General features: G+C 49.7%; 1 long non-coding RNA gene across 2 annotated transcripts in view; it reads left to right on the forward strand.

Moving 5' to 3' along the window:
- Nucleotides 1–1,917: 1,917 nt before the first annotated feature.
- LOC138582902 (uncharacterized) overlaps nucleotides 1,918–15,307 on the forward strand; it is a 108,801-nt gene continuing 95,411 nt past the window's right edge. For both annotated transcript variants that reach the window (XR_011305101.1, XR_011305100.1), the window contains exon 1: nucleotides 1,918–2,532. This is a non-coding gene — a long non-coding RNA (uncharacterized lncRNA). The remainder of the gene's footprint in view (nucleotides 2,533–15,307) is intronic.

Below are 15,307 nucleotides of genomic sequence, written 5' to 3' on the forward strand. Positions count from 1 at the left end.
AGTTATTGTATTTAAAAATGAAAATGTGTTGTGCCACCATGCCTTGTTAGGCCACTTCAAGATGGCCGTGATCCACGTTGTTTGCTGAATTGTTTTTGTTCTTGGTATGGGCCAGCCCCTGCCTCCTCTCCCATTGGCTGCCATAGGCCCCTTAAGCCAATGGAAGCAACCGGGAGGCGGGAAATGGCCACACCATCGAAGGCCCACTTCTAAGACCCTGTCTACCCCTGTCCACCACGGTACACCACTAGTCGCCGTGTCCCACTGTGTGCCCCCCTGGTCCCGTGTCGCACTGTGTGCCCCCCTGGTCTCTATGTCCCACTGTGGGTCCCAGTGTCCCACTGTGTGCCCCCTGGTCCCCGTGTCCCACTGTGGGTCCCCGTGTCCCACTGTGTGCCCCCCTGGTCCCTGTGTCCCACTGTGTGCCCCCCTGGTCCCTGTGTCCCACTGTGGGTCTCTGTGTCCCACTGTGTGCCGCCCTGGTCCCCGTGTCCCACTGTGTGCCCCCCTGGTCTGACTGTGTGCCCCCCTGGTCCCCGTGTCCCACTGTGTGCCCCCCTGTTCCCTGTGTCCCACTGAGTGCCCCCCTGGTCCCCATATCCCACTGTGTGCCCCCACTGTGTGTCCCCCTGTTCCCCGTGTCCCACTGTGTGCCCCCACTGTTCCCCATGTCCCACTGTGTGCCCCCCTGGTCCCTGTGTCCCACTGTGTGTCCCCACTGTGTGCCCCCCTGGTCCTTGTGTCCCACTGTGTGCCCCCACTGTGTGCCCCCCACTGGTCCCCGTGTCCCCCCACTAGTCTTCGTGTCCCACTGTGTGCTCCCACAGTGTGCCCCCCTGGTCCCTTGTGCCCTGCTGCGTGCTCCCCACTTGGCCCCCTGAGGCTGTCTGTCAGCCATCCTGCCCCCCCCCTTCTCCTTTTTTCATCTTAGCACTTACTCTTATCATTGTCTCTTGACCTTTGGTAACAGCTTGTCTGTCCTCCCCCTTTTCCCTTCTTGTATTCTCCTCCCACCCCTTCCCAGCACTATCTTAATCCGGCTTGACCCCTTAAGATAGTCAATTGTTTGTTCCTCTCCTTTTCCCTTTCTCTCCACATCCACTCACCTCCGCCCCTTACCCCTCCTATTGTCACTCTTGCACTGCAACAATTGTCAACAGGCATAGTAATGTTACTGCTAGTATTGTCTCCTTTTTTCCTTCCTCCTCTCTCCTTTATTGTTCCATGCACTTGTACTATCGCTCATGATATGATAGTTATTTCTCACATTCTGATTTGATTCAAGGCCTCTAAGAATATAACTGTATTCTCCCATGTACCCTCCCTCCTTGAAGCGCTTTGAAACACATTGTGTATAGGCGCTATACAAATAAACAATCAATCAATCAATCAATCTATGTGGTGCTGTCCAGTAGGCTGGGCAGGCGCCAAACCCAATTTCAAAATGGCAAGCGTCTGCAAAGCTCAGTTCAGCCAGGATATGTGAAGGCCTTTTACACATTCACTCTAACACAACAGCAGCCCAGACTGTGGTGCACCCCCCCACCCAGTTATGTTATCCGCTGCCGATGAGCTTTGCTACTACACTAACCACCTCAGGTGCCACTAAAGGCACGGCAGTGCACACACGATTTACAAAACCAGCCAGCTTGCTAATTTATCCCACCAGTGCTGTGGCATGTTCAGAAATGAAGGAAACTCTACAAGGAGCAGATGCAGAGATTCAGACAGGAGGGTGGTTAAGTTCCCAAGCAGCAGTGGTGTGTCTAGGGAGAGGCCTGGGGTGGCACGTGACCCCTGGAATCTGACTGGCCACCCCAGGTGCCACCCCATTGTCCTAAATTATGATCATTCTGTGTGTGTACGCTCGTACTTCATGCCGCCCCTGCATAAATCAGTGCCCCACTTGGGCCACCCTACTGAAAAGAGTCTGGACACGCCACTGTCAAGCAGCCGCAACCCACCAGCACTGGTCTGCATTTCCGCCCCTCCTAGCCTACTGTACACTGGTGGCACAGCTCACTTTTGAACCCTAACCGGGAGAGCTTGCTTCCATTGCGCGGCTGCGTATGTGCAGCCACTGCTATCCGTGGGCTGAGCAACCCACATAGCTCCTGATGTTACCAGTGCTTGTAAATATGCCCCTATGATCAGCTCTGTCATCCGGCAAGCTCAAAATTAAGCATTTCCGTGGAGTTGGATATGGTGTGAAGAGACAACCTCTCCAGTTGTCACCTGAGGTCCAGTGGGATTCTGCCCAGTGGATTTTACCACATCCAGGATCTGGCAAAAAATGTCTCCCCAGATCTTCGACCCAGAAAAATCCCGAAGTCTTTGTCCCAGCTGTCAGTCAACACTGCATCGGTAGGGATCCTGGAGCGGTGCAGCGCCATGTTTCAGAGCCTCGCCATACGCACTGTGTGTATGCCTAGGGACCTGAAGCGACGTCCTGCTCCCAGCACTGAGTAGCTCCTGGGCAAAGGACCCTGGCGAGCCAGGGGTGACTTGGTCGATACTCAAGTCCTTGGGAAGGTAAGACAAGTAAGAGCTGCACATTTGTCATAAGAAGTACACGTTGCACGCAGAGGGGAGCAGGTCACTCCCTTATTTACGACGGTAATGCTACAAACGCACCACAAGATGGCGCGCCGTGAACACCGAAGCCGACGCCACGAGTTGAGCAATTTGTTACGTCAGTGTGTATTTATAGTGCATGTAGCAGGCGGGGATCCCCCGTGTGTCCATAAGTAAATTGCAACTGACACTGCCAATAACCACATGCACCTGCAGGACTACTTTCAAGACATGTTTGCGCCGGAATGAGGGCGTCCCTCTTTCTAAAGCCGAAGGAATGCACAAACACCGCCCCCTACATCCCCCCCCACGCACGCACCAAGTACAACTCGATCAGGGGCTGTAGTACCGACATTGCTGTAAAGATGCAATACGGCAAAAGTAAACACAGCACAAGCTGCACAGCACAGGAAGTACGATGGCAATCTACGTGACAAATTAGAGGAAAGCACACTAATCCTGGCAGGCTGAAGAGCCAATGCCTTCGCATACAAAAGAGGCGCCGTGCAGTAAACTGCCAGTTAAGCTACGTGACACATTAGCGGAAAGCAAGCTTTCCTCCAAGGGAGAACAGCACCGCACAGGAAGCAGGAGAAAACGCTACCATTGCACAGAGAACAGGCCCCGCACAGGAAGTAGGAAATCACACGACAAGGGAGATCGAGGCAGCGCATAACCAGCGCCAGTGCCAACAAAGCTTGGCTAGCACACAAAATGGGCTGTATGCACGCCAAGAAACAACGCATGGCCGCAGTGCAACCAGGAGTCGACGTCGCCCCTTCTTCTCCTCCCCGCCCCGCTGCCGACCAATGCCATACTCTCACTCACTTCATCCCACTGCCCCCTCCAATTCAAAACCCGTACCCTGGTGCTGCCTTTCCTCCACTCCACCGTACACAGCTGTGTTTTACAACAGGACTATCAAGACTGAGGAAAACACAGTGAAAGAAAATGCATTTAAATGACCACCATTCTTTCCAGTCAATGTCAACCAGAACATGTAGATTTACGCAGGCCCGGCATTAACTATGGCAGTGCCCAGGGGAAGGGAAACATATGTGGCTCCTTTGCTGGAGCGGGGATTAATCACTTCAATAGGGTGCCAATGCTAGACCAGCTTGGGACAACCTTTCAAAGGCTGCCCAAAGCTGGTTTAGCATCGCGGCCCTATTGAAGGGAAATGCGCCCTGCTCTCATGCTGGCGCTGGCGAGAGCGAGGAGCAATTGGTTTCAATAGGGTGCATTCACCCACCACACCAGCTTGGGGGAGCCCTGGAAAGACTCCCCCGATCTGGCGTGGCGGGCGGCTAATGTGGCAGCCCGGACGACTGCATAGGTCGCCGACCCTAAAGCCGCCCCCCTGATTTTACGTACCTTCTCCTTTCCAATCACCCACTGTTCACACCTCTTAAGGACTTACCCGGGACTATAGCCACACACCCCTTCCATTACCTGTATGGATAGTTGCATCTGCAGCAATTCATGCTTAATTGCAAAAGGCAGAGGCAGAGCACTGCAGAATGGGGCTTCTTGGCGGCTCAGGAATTGGCATTATGTCCCAAGTAGTATACTAAAAAAAAAAACATAAGAGAAATCAGCGCGCGACCAAGCTCGGTAAGATGTGACGCTGGAGTGTCACCAGCAGGGCCAAGGTACAAATTCCCAGTAGTGGAGATGTAAAGAAAAAAAACAAGGGTGCTCTTTCTTCCTTGCTGTCCTGGAACGGTACTCCAGGTGGCATAAAGTAAGGGAACAATAGTGGATTACCCTGAAAAGTAGGGGGACGTTGTACCCGTTAGTTCCTGCCGATTTTGACCTCTGAATACAAGATACTCTAAAGACAGAAAAGTTCTGACGATGGAAGCAGCATTCAAGCTTCCGTTAAAGTAACCCTACAGCACGGACAGCAGCAGTGAAATCTCCCCTCATGCATAAAACGCGCATAGCAGGACCAGCAGGGCAAGCATTTCTCACACACAGATCACTAACAACATGGAGCAGCTACGCAAGAGTCCTTAATGCATGCAAAAATGGACACGATGGGCAATGTCATGACAGCATTCTGCAATGCACCAGTCACCCCACCAATTCTGTCCTCAGTATCTCTCTCTTCACCCAGAACAGAACAGTGTCTTCTATTGGCTGCAGAGCCTTCAACATGGAGTCATGTTTGCTGAGTTTGTGGACGTCAGGATACTTATCACCACTGCAAACAGCAAACCATAACAAATGTTGCATTTTGTTTACAGTGGTATGTTCCCACGGGTCTTTTGTGACTTTGGCATTCTTTCTCCTTTAGTAGGATTTAACCAGGCTAACTCTGCAGCATGGATTTAGTGGCTGTTTGCCGGCTGTGCTTTTTTGAGGGTCAATTCCAGGTGCAATTTCCTGTGCTGCTTCCTAAAGTTGTGGCTGCAGCGGCTGTTTATGCCGCATGTGGCACCAAAAATCATCAATAAATCAATGCATTTGTATTGATATCGATTTGCTAGGTGCTGCATATGGTAAGCAGTAGGGGCAGGCAGAGATTGAAGTGGGCCGGGGCTTCTCAGGGCTTGGCCCTGCCAGGTTTTAAATGCGATCTCAAGATGGGGCCATACAAGGCCCCCACGACCAGGGGAAGATGTCCCCCTCCCCTCACTACCAAAGCCAGCTTTACTTTCCAGCGATGTACAGCGGGGAGGGTCCTTCAGTGCCTGATGCAGTGAAACACAAGAAGAAGTCAAAGGGACACATTAACCCCTCACTGTCACTGCTCACTGCAGAGTCCTGCAAGAAGCAGGCATTTTCTTTCCTGGGGATGGGGTGCTGAAGAAGCGACAGGGAGTCCACATTTATGCTATTTGATGAGGTGATATTTGCTTGCACTTTACACAGAACTGTGCAGCCAGGACTGTATCCCCTGGGTTATGATATGTTATATTAAGAGTTTTATGCACTGCACTAGTGATCAATCTAGTGGTCGAACAGTGTCTGGGGAGTGGCATATTATGTCCACTGCCAGGGGTGTTCAGACCTCGATCTGCGACAGAATAAAAAAGGACAGGAAAGGAGGGGAACTGGCCTAGGGGGAGAAAGGTGAAGAGCACTTGAAGGATTTCTACAGGTATGAAAGGAAGTGGTGTAGGGGTGGAATCTGGGATAGCTTGCTGAAAAGAGTCAAATGCTATCTACGAGGGATGGGAACTCTGCCCAGCACAATTGTATCTCGCAAGCGGGCACCTTAACATCATGAGCTGTCTTGCATGGATAGAAACCTGCACTGACACATTGTATTTATATTTCATTTATAAAGTTGATTATATTTATGTTCATGGACTGTTTTTGACTGCATGTACATACTATTTAGCCTAGAGATTTCGCTCCCTTTCGCGCAAGCTACAAAAAGTCACCCGAGTTCTGTGGGGTCTGTTAGGCTGGAACCTTGCCAGGCCCAGTCGTGAGATAATGTTTCTGGCCTTCCTTAAGCGCCCCCCAGACAGACCCCTCTTGAGTTCTTCTCCTTGAGCCCTGTGGGAGTGATGAGGTGCCTCGAGGAGACGGGGAAAGGAAGATGAATAAGGGGGGGGCAAGACAGCTAAAATGTAAGACCCATTAAATATAACCACAGGTCCAATTCAGGGGTTTTGGGGTGCCTCCAGGTGATTGAGTATAGACTCGTACCAGGCATGATCTAGCGCTAAGATGTGCGCGAATGGGTACGAAAGCGCTCGTTCTGTTTTGGGGCCTCCTCGGCTCGCTTCCGGGCTTCCTTGGCGTGTCAGATCCGCCACGGGGGCCTGACTTGCTGTCTCTGGAGACCTCAGCTTTCCGGGCATTCATCAGGAAAGGCGAGAGGGGTCGGACAGTTGCATACTGCACTCTCTAGATCTGGGGTGCACAACATACGGCCCGCGGGCCAAATGCGGCCCGCCATCCCGCGATATGCGGCCCGCCAAGAGTGTTTCTTTTGTAATGAGATACGGCCCACTTCAAGCAGTTGGCCGCATTTCATTGCATAAGTCAACTGTTTGACAGGGTTGCCTGCACCTCTACTAAAGCGGCTATTAACGTAATCCTTATCTCCTTTACAATGAATGCCCCCCCCTCCTTTGCTTAGAATGAAAAGCAGTCCGAGTGACCCCTGGGGGGGGGGGGAATACATGACAATCGAGATAACGATACGGTTAATAGTCGCAAATTATGAAAAGACAGGGAGCCAGCAGTCTGCCTTGTGTTTTAATTGTGCGGATGATTCTTTTGAAATAAAGCACCTGGGCCATTTCTTTTGTGGCATTGGGGTAGCCAAATCTTCAATAACGTGTCAGCAGTTCATGACACTACGCACGGCCAGATGAAAAATGACTTGAGTGTAAATCATTTTTGGAATGGTAAATTGAGATGGCTGGCGTTTAGCACACCACTCAAATACCATTGCCGTGCATGCAGCGTGTGTTTAGATAACAGCAATAACGGGGTTATTGAGGCCCTGTCGCAATAACCAGGTTACCATTTACACACAGCTTGCAGTACTTCATCAAGAGAGAACTCTGCGACAGCCCAGGGAGGGCCGCATATGAGGTCCAAAGTTGCACCGACCAATAGGGCAATGCCCAATAGGCACACACACCAGGCCAGCATAAACAGGTTTCGGGGCCTATGTAGGCCATTTAACCTATGCCGTCCACTTCGCTGATGGTGGGTTCAAGGAATATTTTGGTTTGATGTGTTGAAACTACAACATTTTTAACCTGTTGTCGTTTCTGATTGTGTGCCAACCTTGTGTATGATTGCCTGGGCTTGAGAGTCAGCTGTCAGCCACTTGCTTACAAAGAAGGATTCATTGCTACTCAGTAGGGTGCAGCAACACTGAATGCCCGCTGAGTAGCAATGAGTCCTTCTTTGTAAGAAAGTGGCTGGCATGGAGAAACCATTGTTGAATGGCAATGAGGTGGCACTTCTGCTTTCCCCAATAGAAGCGAAGCAGACCTGCCACATGTTGAAGAACTCTCGCAGGAGAAAATGGGGAAAATGGGGTAAAATAGGGGACTGAAAGGGGGTGCGGGTGGCACCCCGGCCACTCAAGCAGAATACTCTCGGACCCCCTCGGCATAGCAATGTGTGTGTGAGAGAAGAGAAAGGGTGATCGTGTTGGGGGCTATGGGGCATAGTGTTTAGTTGAGGGGTGGGGGCCAAGGGGCATAGTGTTTGGTTGGGGCGTGGGGGCCATGGGGCACAGTGTTTGGTTGGGGGACATGGGGCATAGTGTTTGGTTTGGGAGTGGGGGCCATGGGGCATGGTGTTTGGTTGGGGTGTGGGAGCCATGGGGCATAGTGTTTGATTGGGGACTGGGGGCCATGGGTCATAGTGTTTGGTTGGGAGCCATGGGGCATAGTGTTTGGTTGAGGGGTGGCGCCATGGGGCATGGTGTTTGGTTGGGGGGTGGCGCCATGGGGCATGGTGTTTGGTTGGGAGCCATGGGGCATAGTGTTTGGTTGAGGGGTGGGGGCCATGGGGCATAGTGTTTGGTTGAGGGGTGGGGGCCATGGGGCACAGTGTTTGGTTGGGGGGTGGTGCCATGGGGCATGGTGTTTGGTTGGGGAGTGGGGGCCATGGGGCATGGTGTTTGCTTGGGACTGGGGGCCTAGGGGCATAGTGTTTGGTTGGGGAGTAGTGTTTGGTTGGGGGTGAGGGCAATGGGGCACAGTGTTTGGTTGGGGGCTGGGATCCATGGGGCATAGTGTTTAGTTGGGGGCCATGCGGCATAGTGTTTGGGTGAGGGTGGGTGTAATGGGCCATGGGGCATAGTGTTTGGTTGAGGGGTATGGGCCATGGGGCAGAGTGTTTGGTTGGGGGGTGGGGGCCATGGGGCATAGTGTCACACTCCAAGAGTGAACCCAATAATAAAGCTAAAACAGGCACAGTTAGGAGATGTACATCCTTTGATTTTTGTGGAAACCTAACTCAACAAAGGCCAAACTCCTCTTTGCCAACCCAAACAGCAAAGTATAGCAGTCCAAAATAACGGAATGTCCAATCAAGGGTCAATAAAATATATATACTTTAATTAAACAGATGATATGCAATAACTATATAGAAATAAATGATAACAATGGAATATGTGTAGTATAAAATGTAAGTTTGAAATACAAATAAACAGTTACAACTAAAAAATGTATTCTTTTTCCATGTGTTTAATGAAAAGGGGCGGGTTGAAAAAGTCTCCTGCCACACCACGACCCGCCGCGCCTACCGCCCCACCCACATTTACTTTTCGGCCCACTATAGGCTTCACGTAAGGTACTTTCGGCCCTCTGTCAAAATCAGTTGTGCACCCCTGCTCTAGATGAAACCCCCTCTGGCACCGTCCGGGATCAGGTGTGTGGATGTGGAGAGTCATCTGGCATAACCCATCTCTCATGTGTGACACGCTCATGAGTGTCCTCTTGTTTCGGCCAAGGGGCTTTCTGAAACTTGTAGATTGTCAGTACAAGTATGGTTCTACAAGTCCAGGCATGCACAGTGCTATTGCTAAAAAATATGTGAATGCAATGTCATTTCCTTTTTTATTATTATAACGCGCTTAATACCAGTGTTCGGTTTCTTAGCGCGGATCGGCGACTCGAACCTCTGTTGTTGGTTTTGCTTCCAAGACCAGCATGTTGCCCCTGTGCTATCCTCGGTTCACAACATGGGCCCCCTTCACTAACAGGGTCGGACTGGGGCATACAATGTTCTCGGCACCAATGAAAAAGTGGCCCATTGTTACAAATGGCAATTAATTCCCTTTGTGACAGACTGAGTAGTACCCAAGGGTGAGTTTTTTGATAAAATGTGATGAAAACTGAATTTTTAAAAAAGATATGTATTCAGCAACACTGGTCAAAACTACTAGCCGCATGATGAAGTAACTCATCAAACTGGCTCGCACTGGCCAAAAAAGTGGCCAAATTTGCCCCAAAAAAATGGCCCACACAAGCGTTTTGCGTTTTGGTTGGGGCATGGGTGGCCCTATAGCCCTGTAGGCCAGTCCGAGCCTGTTCACTACTGTGATATTGTTCAGTAAGCAGGCAGGCCCATTGCAGAGCCAGCCATGTGCCCTTTCTGGCGTTCCACTGATGCCAATCGCAGAAAACCAGGCGTACAAAACAAAATGTCGGCTAACAAAGGCAAGGAGAAAATGGTCTCTTGAGCTCAGCCTTGGAGCAGCATCTGGCCGTAGGGGAAAGCGGGTGGGAGCAAGACTGTGACAGCACGCCAGCCATTTAAGGGATGCCACAGAGACTGGAAATTCAGAGCTATGTGTATTCTGGGGCCAGGGAATCCGCAGGAATGGAGTGAACGCGCAAAGACGGGTGCACAGATTGGACTCTACCGGTGCACGTGTGGTAACGCTGCTCACGGCACTCCAGTCCCCCTCCTGCCAGGCCAGAATTTCCAGGATGCGGAGACTACTAATGTATTCAAAGCATTTGCATAGATTTAAATATGAAAAGAGCACATTTGCATTTTGCCTAGTGGTCTTGAGAGAGCCTCCCTCCCGGGCGCGGATCGCGCAGGGCTGGACTTCTGCGCCGTGCTTTAAGACGCGGGCCGCATGCCCCGTGGGGCGTCGCGGGCTTTGGCGCAAGACATCATTAATAATACATCTTTTGGGAGCCACAGAGCGGGCCAGAATGTGCACACCGTCTTCAGTTCTCATAATGACGGTGACCATTTTTGCCGACTGTACGTGTTCTTCTTACGCCGAAGTTTAAGTTACTTTCCTGGAGACTCTGACAGCTCCGCCAACGCGCATCCACCCTTAACTGTCTGTGCCCCCATTTCCTTACTCCGCCAGATCTGAAACCTACACGCACCTCTGCTGGCGCAAACACATGCTGGAATGCCCCTCCTTCCTGACACAGAGCACCCCGACACCCCGCACGGCTTTGCCAATGCACCTCAACCCTGTCCTGCAGCACCCACTGGGTGCTAATGCAGCTCCAGCGTGACACAAGCACCACATGACTCCAGCTCTCAGTCCGTAAGTCGTGCGAAGAAAAGACGATTACAGCATAATACGGATGAGCACACACGCGTGTTTCCAAATAATTGAAAGTCTGCACAGCTGTTATTCAATCCCCCTCTCCTGTATTAGAATGGCCGCCCACTTAGGTTTCAACCCTTCCCCTGGACAGGGGTTAGGGCACCCGCACCGGCCCATGCAGACAGGCATCACCACAGGTCCTGGGCACCCCTCCTGTACCATCAGGTGAGGGGCTCGAGAGCACAGCTTTCAGAGAGCGGGACTCCCAGGTACACTCACCCCTCTGACCTGGCTCTCCCCCTGAACTGTCAGGAAGGCCGAACTTGTCAAGTCCAGGTAAAGCCCATCAACGCCCAAAATACAGAAGGCAGTAGTCAGGTAAGGACTCCCGTAGATTGCAGTGTGTTTGCACTATGACTTTCAATACAGAAGGCGGTAGTCAGGTAAGGACTTCCGTAGATTGCAGTGTGTTTGCACTATGACTTTCAATACAGAAGGCGGTAGTCAGGTAAGGACTCCCGTAGATTGCAGTGTGTTTGCACTATGACTTTCAATACAGAAGGCGGTAGTCAGGTAAGGACTCCCGTAGATTGCAGTGTGTTTGCACTATGACTTTCAATACAGAAGGCGGTAGTCAGGTAAGGACTCCCCTAGATTGCAGTGTGTTTGCACTATGACTTTCAATACAGAAGGCGGTAGTCAGGTAAGGACTCCCGTAGATTGCAGTGTGTTTGCACTATGACTTTCAATACAGAAGGCGGTAGTCAGGTAAGGACTCCCCTAGATTGCAGTGTGTTTGCACTATGACTTTCAATACAGAAGGCGGTAGTCAGGTAAGGACTCCCCTAGATTGCAGTGTGTTTGCACTATGACTTTCAATACAGAAGGCGGTAGTCAGGTAAGGACTCCCCTAGATTGCAGTGTGTTTGCAGTATGACTTTCAATACAGAAGGCGGTAGTCAGGTAAGGACTCCCCTAGATTGCAGTGTGTTTGCACTATGACTTTCAATACAGAAGGCGGTAGTCAGGTAAGGACTCCCCTAGATTGCAGTGTGTTTGCAATACAGAAGGCAGTAGTCAGGTAAGGATTGTTTGTTTGTTTGTTTATTTATTTGTAGTGCGCGCCTAACCCAAGGGTAGCAGGGCGCAGAAGGAACAAGAGGATTGCAAAGCTTAGGTTACAGGAGCACAATAGATGGAGTCCAGCTGAAGTTACAATGTTGGACAGCATCAAGAACAGTGAAAAGCAAACGGTCAATAATAATTACAGGAGGTATACAGCAGTTACAAGTCTAAACGTGGATGATCAGTAAATGTACAAGTAATACACAATTTACAATGGTTAAACATGGAGCGGCGGGCAACGCGTTATGTGTCATGTTCCTTGAGCCATAGGATGGTATTAGATCTGAATTGGAGGTAGGGGAGATCTTCCCTGATGGATGGAGGTAGGGAGTTCCAGAATAATACTGTGTGTTTGCACTATGACTTTCATTGTTGGGGCTTCAGAGGTATCTTAACTACACATGTTTGTCCTCCGAAGCCCCTCCCTCTTCCCACTCCCCGCGGCCACACTGGGACCTTTACAAATGCAGTTGTCTTCCGATTTGTTCGCGGACTTGAAAACAAGAAGGCGTGAGAATTCTACTTGTCTTCTTAAGCACATTCTGGCTTTAATCTAAAGTTTTCTAGGCACTACTTGTCAGGTGATTGCTCCCGAATTCACACAGGATTCCAGACTGACAGAGCACCCTCTTTCACTGATCCCTGAAAGGGTAAGTGGAGGCTGCCTTGGCATGACCTGGGATTCATCTTCCTTTATTAACAAGAGGACTACAGTTCCTCCCTGGCTCTTTTAGCTAAGGCTTAGTTGCCTCTCAGAGGTTACATCTTTGCAGGCCGCTGTCCATCCTTAAAAAAGTCCATCGTTATAAAAATTAAAATAAATATTGCATAACTGAACTACTCCTTCCTGTTCTTCTTCTGACCGCAGTTGTTTGTGCTTTCCTGTGCGCCCTGAGTCCTATGGCGAGTGGCACATTATAAAAATGAAAATAAATAAATAAATAAAAGACAGGTCTCATGGGTTGACTCCCTGAGCATGGGGAAGCACACAGGTTGGGCTGTGCGATGCGGCAAAAAGCCCTTTGGTGCTCTTCGCCATCTTAAGATTTGCAGCTGTATGAGGCACAGACCTCTGTTTTAGCCATGGTGTTTCCTTCAGGTTCAAAGGGACACGCGCAACGGGAAACTAGTCCTCTTCCCAGAGCCAGTGCAAGACTATGGGGGAACGCGGAGCTGGTCAGTAAGTGCCATTCAGAAATACCAGAGGCATTTCACATAGAAGTGTCTGATCTTCAGAAGGAAGGACGTGGAGTTTTGCCATAGCATGTGTAGCCCACCGCAAGCCCCCTTTTGCTCAAGGATCAGTCCAAAGCTTAGAGCTGCATGGAAGGGCTGCATTCATCCCATACTGATGAGCAGCGAGGCCATGCACATTATGTTATGTTACATGAAGTGCATGCTGTTTGTAGTGCTGTAGAGGTACGGTTGTGTTTAGTTTGAGAGGTGTATGCAGAAGGATGAGTTTTTTAGTGGGGTTGGTTAGTGACGATACCGTATCGTATCCCCTCAGTTTTGGCTGCCTGTGGCACATATCTCTTCCAATGTCATACATTGTGGTGTGCTACAATTCCCACTCCTATTTTCTGTGCTGATGTGTGGGTCGTTAACAGGACTATTTAGTGGTGGTAACCTCTCCACCTCCTGTGTTCAGACTAATGGATGTCCACATCACTTTACCCACTTGCACATCCCGGTGTGCAGCAGCCATCGCCTCCATGGGCCCCTGTGGGGATGGCCATGGGGGGCGCCTATTCCCTGTGCCCTTGAGCTACATGTGCCACGTGGTCCATCTGTTTCCGAGTGTGGGTAGCCTCTCTAACCCCTTTAATTCTAATGCCCTCTATCTGTGGTTCAATTAGGGCAGACCCATCTCTCTCCTTTGTTGCCGGTAGGACCCTCTTTGGGAACAGGTACAGCTGGGTCTCCCTCCCATTCAGATGCCTCTCTACTTCCCTGCACTTTGCAGTGATCTAGCCTAGTACCCCTTCTTTCCAGTTGTGTGTTCATTCCATGGGGCGTGGGTGTTGCTCATTTTTTTTCGTACCGCTCTGAGTTGAAGAGTCAGGTTTTTAGAAGTTTTCTGAATTTTAGATGGTCCTTCATGGTTCGTATTTCTCTGGGCAGGGAGTTCCAAAGTTTAACGGTTAGGCAAGAGAAAGCTGTTCGACCATGTTTTTTCCTCATGTACGATTTAGGTTCTAGGCGGATGTCGTTGCTGGATCTGAGTGTTCTGGTCAGCTGGTAAATGGTGATTTCTTTTGTATGAATTCTGCTCCTAGGCCGTGGATTGCTCTGTGTGTTATGCATCATTTTGAAAGTAATTCGTTTTTTTATGTCAGACAATGTAGCATCTTTAGTGCAGCTTCGTTCTGTATACGTTGCAGTTTCTGCAGTAAATAATCCAGCATTCCGAGGTATAGGCTGTTGGCCTAGTCTTTCCTCAAATTGGCTGGTATTTAAGGTTGTGCATGAGCGCACTGGCTTGTCTATCCATAAGGCAGCGTTCCAATGCCTTGGTTGTTTGTTGTGTGCTGATGTCTGTTATGTTGGGTGTGTGTTGTATATTGGTGGCATTTAAGGTTCTGGTTGTTTGCACTGGCTTGTTGTCTACGTAGGAGTAAGGTTCAGTGCCTGGGTTTGTTGTTGTATGCAAGTGTTAGTTATGTTGGTTGTGTGTTTGTGTGTAGTCTGGCTAGCACATGGGCATGTATAGTATAAGGGAGGTGTGTAGGGGGGAGCAGGAGCGAGGTAGTTAGTACACTGGGTACCCTCAAAGTTCTTCTAGATGGCTAATCTTCATGATTCTATCCAAATGTGATGCAAGGCGAGTCCTCACAAATTTCTTCAAATGTGAGGCCAGGCTAATTCTCACAATTCAATCCAGGTGTGACGCATGGCTTATCCTCACAATTCTATCTAAATGTGATGCATGGCTAATCTTTTCAATTCTATCTGAATGTGACCCAAGACTAATCTTCACAATTCATTTTCACAAATGTATCTAGATATGACACGTGGCTAATCTTAATAATTCGATCTAAATGTGACGCACGGCTAATATTCACAATTCATTTTCACAAATGTATCTAGATATGACACGTGGCTAATCTTCGCAATTCTATCTAAATGTGACCCATGGCTAATCTTCTCAATTCTTTCTAAATGTGGCGCATGGTTAATCGTCGCAATTCTATCTAAATGTGACGCATGGCTAATCGTCCGGAAATGTCTATTGCAATACATTTCTGTAGCCCCAAAATGCATCTAAACCCTGCATGACATCTTCCCCCTCGTATCTAAGTAGGTGCAACACATTTTCCGTCCACAATTCAGTACAATGGCTAACTATGAAGCGTGCCACAATGGCTGACTACAGAGCACAGCACAGTTAGATCTCAGGGCGCAACAGGCCAGTGTGAAGTCTATACCAACAGTTCAGGTGTGAAGTATGGCTACGCTGCGTAGTTTATGCTCCTTCTAGAGTATAGCTAACGTATACACTAAGATTGAGTGCCACTATGTCTACCTTAGGCTATATCATAACAGATAGTAAGGGTGGTGGGTTCTTACTGGAGTACAGTAATGGCTGTACTCCCTGCC

This window comes from Ambystoma mexicanum, chromosome 3q, assembly GCF_040938575.1.
Source record: "Ambystoma mexicanum isolate Mex_15411 chromosome 3q, UKY_AmexF1_1, whole genome shotgun sequence".
Taxonomy (NCBI): Eukaryota; Metazoa; Chordata; class Amphibia; order Caudata; family Ambystomatidae; genus Ambystoma; species Ambystoma mexicanum.